Source organism: Petaurus breviceps, unplaced genomic scaffold, assembly GCF_028583685.1.
Source record: "Petaurus breviceps papuanus isolate PSGF00001 unplaced genomic scaffold, PetGlider_PUasm1.0 90779, whole genome shotgun sequence".
Taxonomy (NCBI): Eukaryota; Metazoa; Chordata; class Mammalia; order Diprotodontia; family Petauridae; genus Petaurus; species Petaurus breviceps.
In genome coordinates, this window is record NW_027187344.1 from 9,452,189 (window position 1) to 9,469,023 (window position 16,835).

At 43.3% G+C, this 16,835-nt stretch overlaps 1 long non-coding RNA gene across 1 annotated transcript in view; it reads right to left on the reverse strand.

Moving 5' to 3' along the window:
• Positions 1 to 7,607: 7,607 nt before the first annotated feature.
• The window catches only part of LOC138147132 (uncharacterized), a 62,092-nt gene continuing 52,864 nt past the window's right edge, over positions 7,608 to 16,835 (reverse strand). Inside the window, exon 3 of the long non-coding RNA XR_011164713.1 lies at positions 7,608 to 7,962. This is a non-coding gene — a long non-coding RNA (uncharacterized lncRNA). The remainder of the gene's footprint in view (positions 7,963 to 16,835) is intronic.

Below are 16,835 nucleotides of genomic sequence, written 5' to 3' on the forward strand. Positions count from 1 at the left end.
GTGTGAGTTTGCAGGGTTCAGGTGTGCATTGAGTGAGAAATAGATGACAGGCTATGCTGGTGGTGGTGGGGTGTGTGTGTGTGTGTGTAAGTGTAGGCATATATGTGTGTACACACATATGTGACTGAGCTTTGGGGAACCAATGTGCATGTGCACGCGGGCCCATTGTGGAATGGTGAGCCCGCAATGAAGGGGATGTGTCTTGGTATAATGGGTCTGATGGGAGGTCTATCTGTGCATGTGTGTCTGTTGGGATGTGAAAGGAGGAATCCTCCAGCGCCAAATGACATTTGACGTCAGCTAATAGTTTTTACACATAGTAGGGGCTTAATAAATTAATGCCCAAATGTCCATAGAATTGAATTGAACCAATTCCAGCTCTCTCATTTTACAGGCAGGAAAACCAAGATTCTGAGGAGATTGACTTGCCCAAGGATACATACAAATTAAGGGCAGAGACAAGGTGTATGTGTGCATTAATTGATATATGTATAGTCTGGTCAAGAGGAGCCTGTAATTTCAGAGGTACTGTCATGGCTCCCTTGCTCTCTCTAAAAACAATCCCCTTGCTCTCTCTAAAAACAATCAAAAAAAATTCCTTTTCATAGATGCCACAGCACTTAAAATTTCTCCATTAGATATTTATTCCTTTGAGTTAAAAAGATCCTCTCTGCCTTAAAATACAATCACATTAAAGTCACTCACACCTTAGTGTGAACAAGCTTCCTTCCCTCACTTGTTTACTCAGGGTAAATGAAAAGAATAACTGGATTTTTAACTACTCATATGACCTTGGGCAAATCAGTTTTCCCCTAGGGGCCTGTTTTCTAATCTGTAAAATGAAAGAGTTGGGTTATATTGATAAAATGAAGACTATAGAACCTTTGTGTTGGAGGGAACCTTAGACATCACCTTTTCAGGGGCGCCCAGGTGGCACAGTAAGAGCACTGGCCCCAGTGTAGGGAGACCCCAGATCGGTTCTGGCCTCAGATACTTGGCACCCACACAAAATAACTGACCATGTAACCTTGAGCAAGTTACTTAACCCCAATTGCTTTAAAAAGAAAAGAAATCACCTTTTCAGTTTATAAACGGTAGAGCTGAGGCCCAGAGATGAGAAGTGAGTTAATGTGGTACAAAGAGCATGAGATTTGGAGTCAGAGGCCTGACAACACAAATCCCACTTCTGCTATTTATACTAGGAATGCTCACACTTCCCAGACAGTGATTTCCCCCTCTGCCTGTTTTCTCATCTGTAAAATAGGAGGGTGATCTCTGAGGGCCCATAGACCTGGGTTCAGGATCTGCCTTTGAAGATTACAGACAAGCCTCTTTGAGTCTTAGTTTCTTTATCTGTAAAATGGGGATTGTTCTACCTACCTACCTCATAGGGTTGTTTTGAGGTTTAAATGAGAGAAGATATATGCCAGTAAATACCCATTGCTGGTTATGCTATCATTACACAGAAGAAATGCCAGAGAACCTCATAGTTTCTGAAGGATGCAAAGAACTCCCTTTTACATTTCTCTACCCCTATCAAGGTAATGAATTCAGCTAAAATGTATCCTTGTTCCTTCCCACTTTAAAGACAGGAAAAATTGAGACACAGAAGTCACGCAACCTGCTTGGGCTGAATCACTGGTGAGACTGGGAATGGGACTCAGGGGTCTTTCCTCACAGACACAAGCAGGCCAACGCTCAGATCGCCACGCTCCCGTGACACCGAGGTCACACCCGCACACGGAAGGGAGATCTTGTACCGCTTCCCTTCCCCCATCCTGCACCCTTTCCTATTTGCAAAAACCCAGGCACGACCCGGAGCCCTCCGCTCTGGGAGCCTCTGCTGAGCCCCCGGGTCCCGGGCCCCTTCGGGGGCCTCCGGCCGCTGGGCCTCTAGCTGACATGTGCCAGGGTAATACGCGCTCCCGTACCTCGAGGTGCACATTGATGTATAACTGCCATATATCTTCCAGCTCCTCCGCCACCCGGGCAGGGGACTCTGCTGGCGGAGCGGCAAGCGCCTCTCAGAGGGAGGCCAGCCAATCAGCGTCACTCACTGTAACAAGCTAACGAGGCCCGAGCCGGCTCCCTTAATTCACCAGGGGAAGGGGCTCTTTGTTTGGTCTCCAAGAAGGGCATCAGCAGCAGCGGAGAACAGCTTCAGCCAGGCTCCTAGATCAAGAGGGGGAAAGGGGCAGAAAGGGGCTCAGGGCGGAGGAAAAGGCCCCTGGGCACGGCGGCTGAATTTGGGTCAGAAAGGGGCCCCGAGATCCCCCGTCCCAAGGAGAGAACACGATGTATTATCCTTAGCAGAACAGGCCAAAGGAGAGGCATCTGTTCACAGGCTGCCTGATGACAGCTCTTTCAGGGTTATTTAACTCAAGCATTGCTATGACCATTTTCACCTTTTAGGGTCTTTTTCCTCTATCAAGACTCTTTTAGGGCAAGTACCATGGCTTACACCTCTCTGTATAGCTCCTAACCTAGGACCCCATGTTCGCTGGGTGCTCACTATAGGCCAGTAGGCAGTTTGGTAGGGAAGAAGGGAAGAAGAAAAGAGAGAAGGCAGTCAGGGAGGGAGAGAAGAAAGGGAGGGAAAGAAAGAAGGAGAAAGAGAGGAAATGGTAGGATAGAGGGAATAAGGGAGGGAGGAATGGAGGAGGAAGGGTAGGAATAAGGGAAGAAGAAAGAAAAAAGAAATGAAGGGGAGAGAAAGGAAGAAACGGGAAATGAATGGAAGGAAAGGGAAAGACAGGGTAAGGGAAGGGAGAGGAGGGGGATGAGAAGAAAGAAAAGGGAGGGGAGGAGAGGAAAGGGGGGACAGCAAGGCAAGTGAAGGGTAGGTAAAAATGAGGAAGGGAATAGAAAGGAAACAATAGTTTTAAAGCTAGAGGAATCTCAGAAAATATCTAGTTCAACTTCCTTAACTTGACAAATGAGGAAACAGGCCAAGAAAGAGCAAGTGACTTGCCCACATTCACACTGAAAGATAGGTAAATAGATACCTAGTTCCTCATTGTATGAATAGGACCAACAGTGATCTGGATGGAATCTTTCTATGCCTTGAGTTACAAAGGCAGAAACCATTCATCTTCTGGTGGCTGACCCTCTACTGATGAGCCCCTCTAACCTTAGCTAGGCTGATCCTTGGACGATACCCCCCTATCAGCCAGTGTTGCTCTCCTCCAGTCCTCTGTTGGAGTAATCTGAAGTCTTTCCAGCTTGACAGGACCTACCCGAGTCTCTGCTCTGATGGCACAGTCCTTGAAAACTCTGGGATACCTCAACACTATGACAGCAACGGGGCATCCATGGAGGACTTGCAGGGAGGAAAGCAATAGATAATCAAGATTAAATTACATCAAGAGAGTTCTGTTATGTGTAAGGAAGAACAGCTTAGTTAACAACTGGGCCAAACAGCGGGTAGAAGCTGTGCCTCTGTGGATCCCAGAGGACAAGGCTGATAGGCCTCTGTCTTAGAGAGTAAAGCTGAGCCCTGGGACAATCTAGGATCATGTGAAGAAGCCTTCTCTCCTCCACATCCCTTCTCCAATCTGACTGCCACACCATGCTCTCCTAAGCAATGCCCACTCCTGTTATGGCCTGTAGATTCTCCTCTGATGGACTGGCATGGCAGCCTGCACATGGGCTTCCCTAACCACAGGCAGAAGAGAAATGGGGCAGGGCCCAAGACCCTCTGCCTTAGCAGAAGGAATGGGGCCCTACATCTAAGACAGGAGAGAATTTGTTCCCTTTTTTTTTTAATTATTGCAGTCCTTTCTCTCTATTGAGGCAGGTAGATGTTGCAGTGGATATTGCACTTGGAGTCAAGATGAGTTCCAGTCTTGCCTCAGACACTTATTGGCTATCTGACCCCCAGACAAGTCACTCGACTTTCATCTGCCTCAGTTTCCTCAACTGCAAAATGGAGTTCATAATAGTACTTACCCCCCCACTCCCCAAAATTATTGTGAGATCTTATTTGTAAAGTGCTTGGCATGATGGCTGGCACACAGTAGGGGTTTAATAAATGCCTATTCCCTTTCTTTTCAGAGTTTATCTCCTTTTTGTGTCCCAGATTTGCCATGAATACCTCATGTGACCTTGTGAATGTGAATTTTTTTTTATAGTTTTTTTTTTAAAGTAGTTGGGGTTAAGTAACTTGTAAAGTAACTTGTTAAGTAACTTAAGTAACATCTGGGCTTCAGTTTTCTCATGTGTAAAAAGAGGGGATTGGACCAGGTGACCTCCAATTTCCCTCCCAGTTCTGTGACTGAGCTCTGGACTACACAACTGAAAGCCCAGCCTCATCCCTGTGGGGCAACCTCTACATCCTGCAGTTGGGAACTCATTCCCTAGTTCCTCTTCACCGCTTCCCCTTCCCAGGTGTGTGAGAGCTTCAAGATACGCTACTAAAAGCTGAGAACAACTGGACCTGGCTCCTAACCTGCCTGTCAAAAAAATATGGAGGACAGATTCCTTATATGGAGAAGCTCCTCCCCCAACTCAGCCTGTGTAATCTCTACCTTCATTTCTATCTCTGTCTTTTATGCCTATATCCATATCTCATCGATATCTATGTATATGTTTATTCACATATAGTTCACTGTATATATTTATCGAGATTATAAATTTGTGCTATATTCCTATACATATATACATATTTATGTGTGTATATATTTATATTATTTATGTATACGAAGAATGACTGAAGTAAGAATAATGCCCATATAAATTCAGCTTTAAAAAATCAAATATGTGTGCTAGGCCAGGATGGACCGACAAATTGAACAAGGCCTTTGTGCGGTCCAGAACCAGCCAAGTAGAGGATTTAGCTTCAGTAAGGGAGGGGATAGAAATAAAGTAACTTATAGACAAAGAGGGAAGAAGAAAACTCAGAGCTAAGTTGGAGTATAATTTGGTGCAGGATGATGCCCACAGACCTAAGGTAAAGCCTTGAGAACTGTAGAGGAAGAATGACAGATCAGGAGGGCCAGTTGGGAGAAGCTGGAGAACTGGAGATGCCCAGGACAGAAAAATGAGTTCATGGAGACTTCCATGGGTGGGAAATCACCACCACCACCACCACAACAAAAGCAATATAGACATATATGCTCAATTGTAAAATGGGGCAAGTAATAATACCTCCCTCCCAAGGATATTGTGAGAATCAAATGAGGTATTTTTAAAGTGCTTAGCACAGTGCCTGGCACAGAGTAGGCATTGTTTAAATGCTTATTGTTGTTACTATTATTTATTATTATTATTATTATTAAAGAACTAAGACAGGAAAGACCTTACCCATAGCAGGTACTACTCTGAAAATATTTGCTGAGTTCTTCCTTAGTGAACCTAGGAAGATTCCTCTTTGTGCTGGATATGGAAATAAGCATGAAACTGGGAAATGAAAATCAGAGAAACAGCTTGTTAAGAGGCTGATTAACTGAATTAAGTGGTATCAAGCCAGCTTAAGAAAAAAGACTGTGCACCTGTACGTTATCTACCTGTAGAGAATCTGTCCCTTCCAAGATCTTGTCTTGTTGTAGTAAAATGGTTTAGTACTATAAACAACCTGCTGAGCAAGTGTTGGGCTAAAGACACTCTAAGGAGGAGAGACACCTGGTCCCAGGCTCCAAGTTGAAAGGGACGTTGGAAGTCAATTGGTTCAACTAGATCTTACAGCAATTCTTTCTACATCTCCAAGAAGAGGTCATCCAGTCTCTTCTTAGTGACATCCTTATTTGATCCCAGTAACAGGTCTGGTTATGGGGAACTCACTCCTTCCTGGCTCGATTCATCCTCCTTTCTGGTTGTTAAAAAGTTCTTCCTTATGTCAAGCCAAAATTGGTCTCTCTGCCATTTCTACTAATTGCCCCTAATTCTGTTCTCTGGGAGCAAACAAAGTCTAATTCTCCTTTCACATCACATCCCTTTAAACTGCTTGAAGACAGCTACCATGACCCCACTTTTCTCTCTAGTTCCTTCAGCTAATAAGTACTTGAGAGAAATACAAAAGGAAGGACTATAAGTTATGGGTCCTGTCTTTGGAGGACAAAATACAGAATCCTGTAGGTGGGAGAGGCCTTAGAGACCATCTAGTCTGATCTCACTTGCAGTAAGGAAAGCCCAAACACAACATTCTTAACAAACAGTTTTTGCTTGCATACCTCCAGTGTCAGGGAGCTCATTATCCCACAAAATAGTCAGTTCCATTGCTGGACAGCTCGGATTGCTTGCAAGTTCCTTGCTCCCTTATAACACAAGATCATAGGACCATGGATTTAGAGCTAACAGGGATCTCAGCAGCCATTTAGTCCAACTGTTCATTTTACATATGAGGAAACTGAGGCCCCAGAGTAATCTCCATGAACTCTTACCTCCTTTCTCCAGCTTCTCTCAATTAGTGCTCCTGAACTATTTACTCCCTTTCCTCAAGCTTTTACTTAGGCCTGTGGGCTCCGTGTCTTACAGCAAATCATACTGCTGTCTAGCCTTAAGTTTTCCCCATCCTCTTTTTAATTTCTCTCAAAGTTTCCTTATTTCTTCATATCACTTTTCCTATCACTGTATCACTGTATTTCTTTACATCACTTACCTAAACCTAGGCTTCTACCAGAACTGTATGGAGCATGGCATTTTACAGTTCAAAAGGGACCTCATTTTGAAATCATCTCAACCTATCCCATCCCTTTAGTGAAACAGAAGTGGATGCCCATATTTGTCCATTTCTTGACCCCACAAAGGCCTCATTCAATCCTTTGGTCCCTGGCAGAAAAATCACACAGGTAGTAATTGTCAAGAGTGGAATTTGACTTTTGACTACACTACTCTTTCCATTGTACATTTCTACTCACTGGTTCCATGGGGTTGCTAAGTTGTGCAGTGGATAGATCACTGGGCCTGGAGTTAGGAAGATCTGAGTGCAAATCTGGCTTCAGACATCTACTGGCTGTGTGATCCTTGGCAAGTCACTTAACCCCTATTTTGCCTCAGTTCTTCATCTGTAAAATGGGGTACACACTGGAGAAGGAAATGGCAAACCACTCCAGTATCTTTGCCAAGAAAACCCTATGGATCAAGTCCATGGGGTCAGGGAGAGTTGGACATAATTGAACAACAACACTCACTGGTTCTAATTCTGTCCTCTGAAGCTACACAGAACAAATGTAATACTTCTTCTCCATGAACACCTTTCAGGTAATTCAAGCTAGCGATCACATCTCCCATAAGTGTTCTTTTTGTCATCCCTTGGATACTGATAAGGAAGATGACCAACAATGGAAACCTCAGGGAGCCTGTGAAATGAGTAATAGGGGTAGTCTCCTGGGTCCACCCTCTTCTTCCATTATATCTCAATGTAATTTATTGAGGCACGAGTAGAATGGCAGTGAGGAGAACCCTCTGGTGATCTTGTAAATCAGATGAAGAGAGAATGTGGGAGAGTGAGAGGACAGTATCAAAATATGAAAGGCAAACTTGTATCCTGCCATCCTTAATCCCCTGCCTTTCACTGGGAGTTGACCATACTGAACTATAAGCTCCTTGAGGACAGTGAGATGTCTTTTTCATCTTAGAATCTTGAACCTTGCCTGCAGTACATGCTTATTAAATGTCCTTCAGACGAACAAGTGAATGAATGACTGTGTGGCTTCATCATGTGTCCTTCTTCCTAACTAGACCACATTCTCCTTTAGAAGGGAGATCACATCTCCCATTCTCTCTGTGTCACAACCCCAACCAGGGCTTAACACAGAATAGGTGTTCAGGATAGGTACTGACCAATGGAGAGGTCACTGCAATTTTTCTGAGAAGCAGGTATAATCCCCACACTACAATTACCATCAAACTGCTTTTATTCCCAGCTCACCTCCCCTTAATACTTGCAATGTTGCAACAATATGTCAGATCTGTATCCAGCCTCGAGCCAGGCCCAGTCTCAGTCCAGAAGAAAGGGTCTCTTTTCTACAAACAGACAAAACAGAGCAAGAGTCACACACCCCAAGAGAAATGGTGGGAAGCATCGAGGAGACACGTTTCAGCTGAAGGATGCCTTCAGGTTGTTTCTCAGGGAGGCAGGGGTAGGGAACAGATAGGTCTGAGAGAGTTCCATAGACTAGGAAATTGTGTAATAAGGTAGTGGGGGTAGCGATAGGGAGATCACTGGATCAAGAGTCAAGAAACAAACTTGTTTTGCAAGATTGAATAATCCAGGGGCGGCTAGGTGGCGCAGTGAGTAAAAACGCTGGCTCCAGAGTCAGGAGGACCCAAGTTCGGTTCTGGCCTCAGACACTTAACACCCACACAAGAAAAAAAAAATCTAGCCATGTAACCCTGGGCAAGTTACTTAACTCCAATTGTCCTCCAAAAAGGCAAAAAAAAAAAAGATTGAATAATCCACTTCAAGTGTCAATGTGCTCATACATAGCATGAGGCTTGGATTTCATGGCATCTAAAGGCTCTTCTAGTTCTGACATTATACTGTATAGTCTATGATTCCTTCTAGCTTTGCCATTCTGTGTTCTACGGCTCCAATCTGATTTTCTAAGTTCCATTCTAGCTAAGATTCCATTCCATTCAGTCTTTTGAATTCTATTCTCTCCAATCCTATCCCATTCTATCCTACAAATTCAACTCAGCAAACATTAACTAAGCAACAATTATCTGTAAAGCACCATACTTGGGCACAGAAGATAAGATAAACAAACAAAACAAAAAACCAGTCCTCAACCTCAGGGAGCTTACATTCTACTTGAGGTAGGGAAAAGATATGGTGTATGTATGTGCATATATGTATGTGTATATATGCACGTGTATATACATGTATGTACACGTATGCATATGTGTGCATTTAACACAAGGTAGGGAATGAAAAAGGGCAAAAGAGAAATCAGACAAGATTCTCTGAGGAAGCAAAGAATGCTTTGAACTAGAAAGACCAGAAAGGCTAAACAAAAGAGATAGATTAGGAAGAAAGACAAGAAGTATGAAAGACAGAACTGAGGGGAGTGAGTGTATTCCAGGTTTAAAGGACAACCTGTGGGAAGGTACTGATATGGAGGATGGCATGATGAGTTCAGGGAGGAGAATTAAGTCTGGGCTAGACTGTGGAGGGCCTAAGGAGGTCCAAGTAAGAGTTAGGTCACCACAGAAGCAATAGAGATGGACAGATACCAGCAAAGGAGATTGAGAAGTGCTCAGACAGCTAAAAGGAGAGCCAGGAGGAAGCAGTGCCATAGAAACCAAAGAAAAAGAGAGATTATCCAAGAGGAATGGGATAGGCAACAACATCAAAAGCTGCAGAAAGGTGAAGGAGGTTGAAGACTGATAAAGGGTCATAGGACTTATTATTTGAAGATCTCTCATAACCTTTGAAAGAGAAGTTCCAGTAGAGTGGTTGGGCCCAAAGCCAGATTACCAAGAGTTAAAGAGGGACCACCTTCTCTTCCAAAAATTCTTTCTTGATTTCCCTAGTAGCTAATGTTCCACACTAAATCATAGGTAGATTCTGTCTATAGCCCATATTTACTTCTTGTTATATCCCCCTAAACTCCTTGCGAGCAGGGATTGGTGTCTCACTTTTGGGGGGGGGAGGGCAATTGGGGTTATGCGACTTGCCCAAAGTCACACAGCTAGTTTTTTGTGTTAAGTGTCTGAGACCGGATTTGAACTCAGGTCCTCCTGACTCCAGGGCCGGTGCTCTATTCATTGCACCACCTAGCTAGCCTTGGTGTCTCACTTTCGTATTGTGTTCTTGGCAGCTACCATGGTAACTGGCACATAGCAGGTATTTAATAAATACTTATGCAATTAAATTGAATTGTTCCACACTGGGAAAACAAAGATAGATGTGGGACCAGGGGACTCACAATGGATGGTTTTTATTTTCTCAGTAAAACAGCAGATGAATTTGTTTGCTGATAGCAAAAGGGATTAGGGTGGTGTTGGGGAACCGAGGAGGAAGAAGTGGCTATTGTGATCAGAAAGAGTCAACCAGAAAGAAAGAAAATAATTGCCATGCGGTAGTGAGGACCCAGTTGAGGTTAGATAACTGCAATCTATGGTGGACCCAACTGTCATGGCTTCATGACATTATCTGGTAGCATTAAACAGCTCAGGAGTTAGAGCAGAGAAGATGGGTAGTGGCAGCTGAGGGTTGGCAAGGTATAAACAGTGGAAAGAAAGGATTCAAGGGTGTTTTGTTGAATGCATTAACTAGAGGGTTGAGAGTGTGAATGGAGGGAAGTAAGACCAGTTGTAAGTTGGTTACAAAGAAGTAAAATGTTCCTGGGCTTTGCTTCAGAGCCCATACCAAATAGGTCAGAGAGGTTTCCTGACCTCTAGGAGCTTACAATCAAACATAGCCAATGTGCATGTAAATACACAGAAGGATTGAACTAGTTTGACAGATGGCAAATCAGTTAGAGTCAAACCTTCACATAAATAATCAAAAACATATTTCCATAATGAACACAGTCTTAGTGTTCCTGGTTCATCAGCTAAGTAAGAGGTAAAAGAACAGATGGTAGTTCAGGTAGGAAAAACAAATCTCAAGGTGGCAGAAATAAGGGCTATGTCAACTCTAAGGGACACAACTTAGGGCAATTATACCAAAACTATGGAAAGCTCAGACTTTCCCCCTGAGGACTTCAAAGTCCTTTCATGAACATAATATTTTCCCATTGCCCTCCTAATTTCCCTAGGACACAGAGTGTAGGAATGACTGTACCCATTTAATACTGATGAGAAAACTGAGGCACAGAAAGTTTTGGTTGGTGGGGAAGGGAAAGGAATATAGTTTATGTAATATAGCTAGAAAGTAGGATAATCAGAGAATCTTTGAGTTATAGGGGATCTCAGAGTCTATCTGGTACCACCAACTCATGCTAGATGGAGACCTGACCCCTAACAAGGGGTCATTCAGCAAAGAACTGTGCTTATGAGCACACTTATCAAGGCAGCCTATTACATTTTTGGATAGCTTTAATTGTGAGGAAGTATTTAATTTTTTGTCTTTGAGTCCCTAGCACCTAAGATAGTCCCTGGCACATAGTAGGTATATAAGTAGTGCTTTCTGATTGATAGAAATAGTAGAAAGAATAGTCCCTGTGTGACCTTGATCATCTTTAAAATGAGATGGTTTGACTAGATGGCCTCAAAGGTCATTTCCAGACCTAGATTTATGATCCTATGATCACATTGAAATCCTCTTCTATGTAATTTTTAGCCATCACTCCTTCTTTATTCTGCCTTATTCTCGGCTAAACAGAATACTAATTCCTCTTCCACATGACAACCCTGGAATGTAATATAAGAACTCAAGCTCCAGGACTCCCCAACATGTGGCCTAGACATGTGGTCAAGCCAGAGTAGACCAAAGACCACGTATCATGCAAAAAGGAATTTGTCCTCAGCCCCTGCTTCCTGGGGCTCTAAAGGTACACCATTCACTCCATAAATCTTCATTAAGCATCGTCTGTGTGCAGAGCTTGTGATAGGTGGTGGGGAGAGGGGGAGAGATATGCAATTTATATAAGACAGGGTCCCTTCCTCCATGGAGCTTATAGTCAGGTTAATATTATCCATTCCAACACAATTTTTACACCATCTACCCACTCATGGAAAGGTGGAGAGCCAAGGATTCTGGTTGCTCTTTTACAGGCAGAGAAAAAAAGCTCTAGAGAGCTTCTCTCTTCCCCAGGGTCATACGGCACCATGATGAAGTCAAGTGCCAGAATTCAGATTTTTTTTTTCTGCCAGGAAAAGGCCATCCTCCTTCCCCTAAATTCCCAAATGGCTTCTTCATCTCTCTTCAAAACTGAGATATCACAATTTCCAAGAAGCCCCAGTACATCCATCACGCCTCCTCTTGTCACTCCTGGCTTCTCAGAGAGCAGATAAGAAGGAGCCATCTTTGAGGTACACATATATGGGTTAATATAGCTGGGGAATGACTTTAATGGGACCTTCCTTTCTTCAGACTCAAGGACATCAAAGATCGGCTGTATGCAGGGGGAAAGGAGGTGCCCAGTGGGGCCTGTCTCAGACAGGAGCTGGAGAAGGTCAGGATGATTAAGGGAAGAATGGTGACTTGGGACCTCTGAGAAGCATCTACTTTCTACCCAATCCTGGGTGTTCTGGGCAATCTCTGGGCTAAGAAATGTGCAGCTGTGTTCTTGAACCTCACCTAGACCTTTCTGTCTTTGCCAAAAGAACCTGGAAATCTCTTCTCAGCATTCCCTCCCCACCCTGGGGAACTTTTTCAACATTCTAGATAGAAAGAGGGGGAAAAAATCTAATACGATGGAGGTAGATGGGTTAAGTGATTTGAACTTTGCGGAATAGTTCTCAAGACTGGACTTAGTATGTGTTTCTGGGAGGGGTTAGTGTGAGCTCAGGTTAGCTCCTCAAGATTAAAGCCTATGGTAGAACTGACTTCTTCCACCCTAGGAACCCTTAAGTCTAACACATCAAGACCCTTGATGGTCTAGCCTAGGTCAAAGTCCAGAGTAACCACTCTGAGTCCTGGTCCTGAAGCCTGAATTCAATTTAATTCAACCCAAGATCACAGAATTTAGAGATGGAAAGTAGTTCAATGATTACCTAATCCAACCCCCTTGATTCAATCCTTTTCAATTCAACATGTATTAAGGATTAACTGTGTTAGTCTATAGTAGCAGTTCTCAAAGTGTGGCCTGGGGACTTCTGGGAAGTCCCCTAGACCCTTTCAGGGTATTTGTAAGGTCAAAAACATTTTCATAATAATACTAAGACGTTTTAGTTTCTAATATTGTAAACAGCAGTAGATATAAACAAAAGCTCTTTGGGGAGTTGTCCATAATTTTTCAGAGTTAAGAGGTCCTGAGAACCCCAAATTTGAAAATTACTGATATATAGAATATAAGGTCTTTGAGGGCAGAGAGTGTTTTCCTTTTTGTTTCTGCACCCCCAACATCTAGCACATTGCCTGGAATATACTAGGACATTAAAAAATGCTTATGGAATTAAATTGCATTGAATTATTAGGTACTAGAAATACAAAGGCCGATCAGACACAGGCTCTGTTTTCAAAGGGCTTACAGGCTAATAAATTTAACAAGTATGGCTTTCTGCTTTCAACACCAGCATTGTGCATTGTGTTGTGTGAGTCATAAACCCTGGGCCCTTGCCCTCAAGGAGGGTACAATTTCTTTAGGGCAGCAAGACACACACATACATACATGCACACACACACATCAGCTAATAACAATGCAAGATAATTGAAGTGCCCAAATGAGTAGTATATGGAATGGAAGGAGTAAAGAACAGGAAAAGGTCTGCTTTCCTAAGTAGCCCCTCCACTTGAAACTCCCCCCCCAACTTTGAATGTTAGAATTGGAAGTGACAAAAAAATGTTTGAACATAGGACACAGAACTGGAAGTCGTCTCAAGGAGGATTTAGCCCAGGCCCTCATTTAACAGATGATTTGGGGAATGCTTCAGGAAAGAAGTCAGCAGACTTGAGCTGGACCCTAAGGAATGAATAGGATTTGGATTGGTTGGACAGAGGGGAAGGAACAATATCCTTGGAGTTGAAAAAGAGGAAAATATCTGGTTGGAGAAGAGGATCAGTGTTGGGAGAGGTGGGAGATAAGGGCAGACAGAGGTTGAGTGGGGACAGATTTTGTATTAGAACCAAAATGTGGGCCAAAATGATGGAGAACAAAAATGAGGATACTGGTCAGTATGTCATTCAATAGTCAAAAAGCATTTATGCTTACACTATGTTAAGTGTTGGGGATACAAAAAAAGCCAAAAACAGTCCTTGCCTTCAAGGGGCTTACATTCTAACTGACAAGACAATACATAAATAGTATATGGGATACATGCAGAAAGATTAAAGGTAATCTGAAAGCAGAAGGGCTGGACCTAGAGTCCAAAAGACCCAAGGTTAAGTCAAACCTTAGATACTTACTAGCTATGTGACCTTGGGGTAATCCACTTAGCTTTGTTTACCTCAGTTTTCTCAACTGTAAAATGGGGCAAATAATTGCAGCTACCTCCCAAGGATGTTGTGAGGATCAAACAAAATAATATTTGAAAAGTGCCTTAGATAGTATCTGTCATAGAGTTGTTGCTTAATCTAAGTAGCATTCTAAGTAGCAGCAGCTGGAGGAGGGGATTGGGGTGCAGAGGGTAAGAAATGCCTCTTGTAGAAGGTGAAATTTGAGCTATCTTGAAGGAAGCCAGGAAAACTAAGAGGTGGAGGTGAGGAGACTCGTGAAGCAGCTGGTGCAAAGGCACTGGGATGGGAAATATGTCAAGTGAGTCAGCATTGCTATGAAACACCTGAGAACAAGTGTTTTCCCTAGGGTTAAATCTCTACTAGTCCCTTCTATGACTTTCTCCTGGAAGCACTCTAGTTGGAAAGACGCTAAAAAACCTCTCTAGGTGTAATGGAGTATTTTGGTAATGGGATCAATAGAGTAGGAAACCTAAGGAGAGCCTTAGTTAGGCCCAGGAAATCTTCCTCTGGATGTTAGGATGTTATTCCCAGTACAAAAATCAGAGCCCTGATATGAAGGTAGTGTGACAGGATAGAGAGTGAAGCAGGAGACCTATAGATTTAGAGGAGGTTTGTGTCAGTGAACAACCCAGAAATCTTAAGGGGGTGAGGCAGATATTCTGAGTCTTCTCTCTCTAGTAGTAAGATAAGCCCTTTCCAAGCTACTAGGGGACCATGGAAAACTCTGAAACAGAAATGGTTCCCAGAGTGACCAGAATGCACATCCCTAGAGCTGCGGCATAGGCACTGGGGAGCAGAAAACCTAGGCTGGCATGCCTCTGATTCCAGCTCTAAGAAGATATTAAAGTCATGAGGGAGAAGGAAGGGTGACAGGATGCCCAGAGTATCTTCATCATCTGCAAACATTGATTGAGCTCCCTTAATAAATGTTTGTTGAGTTGAATTGAATCCCCAATATTTCTGAGAATGGCATCATAAAGGGCTGTCATGCTTTGCTGTTATCAATCAACAAGTATTTATTGTTGGGACAGAATATTGAGTTGAACCAACTTGCCTTTGTTGACGTTTTCATGTTAGAGTTATAGAATCAAAGAATGTGAGAAAATATAAGAAAAAGAATCTTAGCAGTGAAAAGGATCTTAATAGAAGGTTAAGACAGAGGATGTTGGGGATAGAGACCTCAGCGCATGAAAAGGGAGACCGAGAAGGAACCTTAAACACTATCTAATCCAGAGGTTCTTAGCCATTTTCGTGTTATGTGGCAGAGCCTCTGTTAGTCTGGTGAAACCTAGAGATTACTTCTCAAAAAAGTATTTTTAATTTATAGAAGGAAATGCTAAGTTTCAGTTAGAGGTTAGTTAAAAGAAAAACATATATTTTTTTCCCATCCAAGTTCACTGGTCCCCTAAAATTGCTCCATAGAAAGGGTATGTGGATCCCCGGATAAGAACTTCTGGCTTAGTCTAACCTCTTTTACAGGTAAATAGTTTAAACCTATTGACAGGTAAATAAGCTCAGGACAAGAGTTTAAATGATTTGCCCAAGGTTTTGTGAAGAAGAGCACTGTGGTCCAGTGACTAGTGGGGAGAGCTAGATTCAAACTCCAACTCTCCTACTCTCTATGTGATCTTGGGCAAGCCTCTCTGGGTTTGCCTCAGTTTCTCCTTCTGTAAAATCAGTTCTGACTTAGATGAGATTTGAGGTCCCTTGCATTTTAATCTATAACAATCTGAACTGAACATTCTGAGCTGGTGACAAGATCATTACTAGGAAACAGTGTCTCCCTAGTCTCAAGTAGAATGTTCTTTCACTGCATCGACCTTCTGCTTCTCATGTTCTCCAGCACAGGCTAGCTGTAGAACCTGGAAAGAGTCCTCTCCTCTTTGATTTCTTTTCCTGGGCTTTGAGACTGATAACTATCCTTTTTCCGACTTTGGGTCTTTTAAGATCCTTGACTATGAAGCTTTCAAGTTAGGGTGCAAGAAGCTTGGTTATGAGGGACAGTGTTTTGGGGTATTAATATGAGCTTGTGCAGTTGACTGATGAAAACTTCTTATATTTTTCTTCTAAACTTGGAGTCCTTGTCTCAGCTGATGGTACAAAACCTTTCCTCTCCACCTTTCTTTCTAGCCTTGGGTTCTAAGAGTCAATAAGGATAGAATTATGCGTCTCTGCTAGTAGGGGTCTTCCTCAGAGATGTGCCCCCTCCTCAATGATAACACCCATAAAGCCTCCTCCCCATGTGTCTGGGGACCCCCTCACTCTGGGGAACTGGAGAGTAGCCAGGAGCTGGGAGCGGGGAAGCAGGGGCCCTCAGTGTACTGCAGAGAGGATGGGGGAGGGAGTCAGCACACCCCACCCGAGAGAAGACGAAAAAGCACAGTGTTCAGCAGAAAGGAATGTCCTGAAGCGATGGAGGGAGGCTGAGTTCGGGCCAGGCAGCCCTTGGAGGCTGTTTAAAATCTCCGGCTCTCTCCAAGCCCCTTTTATTGGAACTTTAAAACTTTTCTGGTTCCTCTAGTGGGGATGTTTGCATTTGGTGTCCAGAATGACTCAATTCCCTCCTCCTCCTTCTCCTCTTCCTTCCCCCTCCCCATTAAAAAAAAATCCCCTTTTAAATATTTGTTCAAAGTTGGTTAAATTCTCCCAAACAGTTCCCCCTCCCATTCCCTGTGCGTGTTCTTGTTCTCCTGTAATAATCTCCATCCCCCACATCTCAGCTGAGCTTTTCTCTTTCCTCTCTCTTCTCTTCATTCTCTCTCCATTCTCACTCTCTCCTCTCTCCATTCTCACTCTCTCTCTCTCTCTCTCTCTCTCTCTCTCTCTCTCTCTC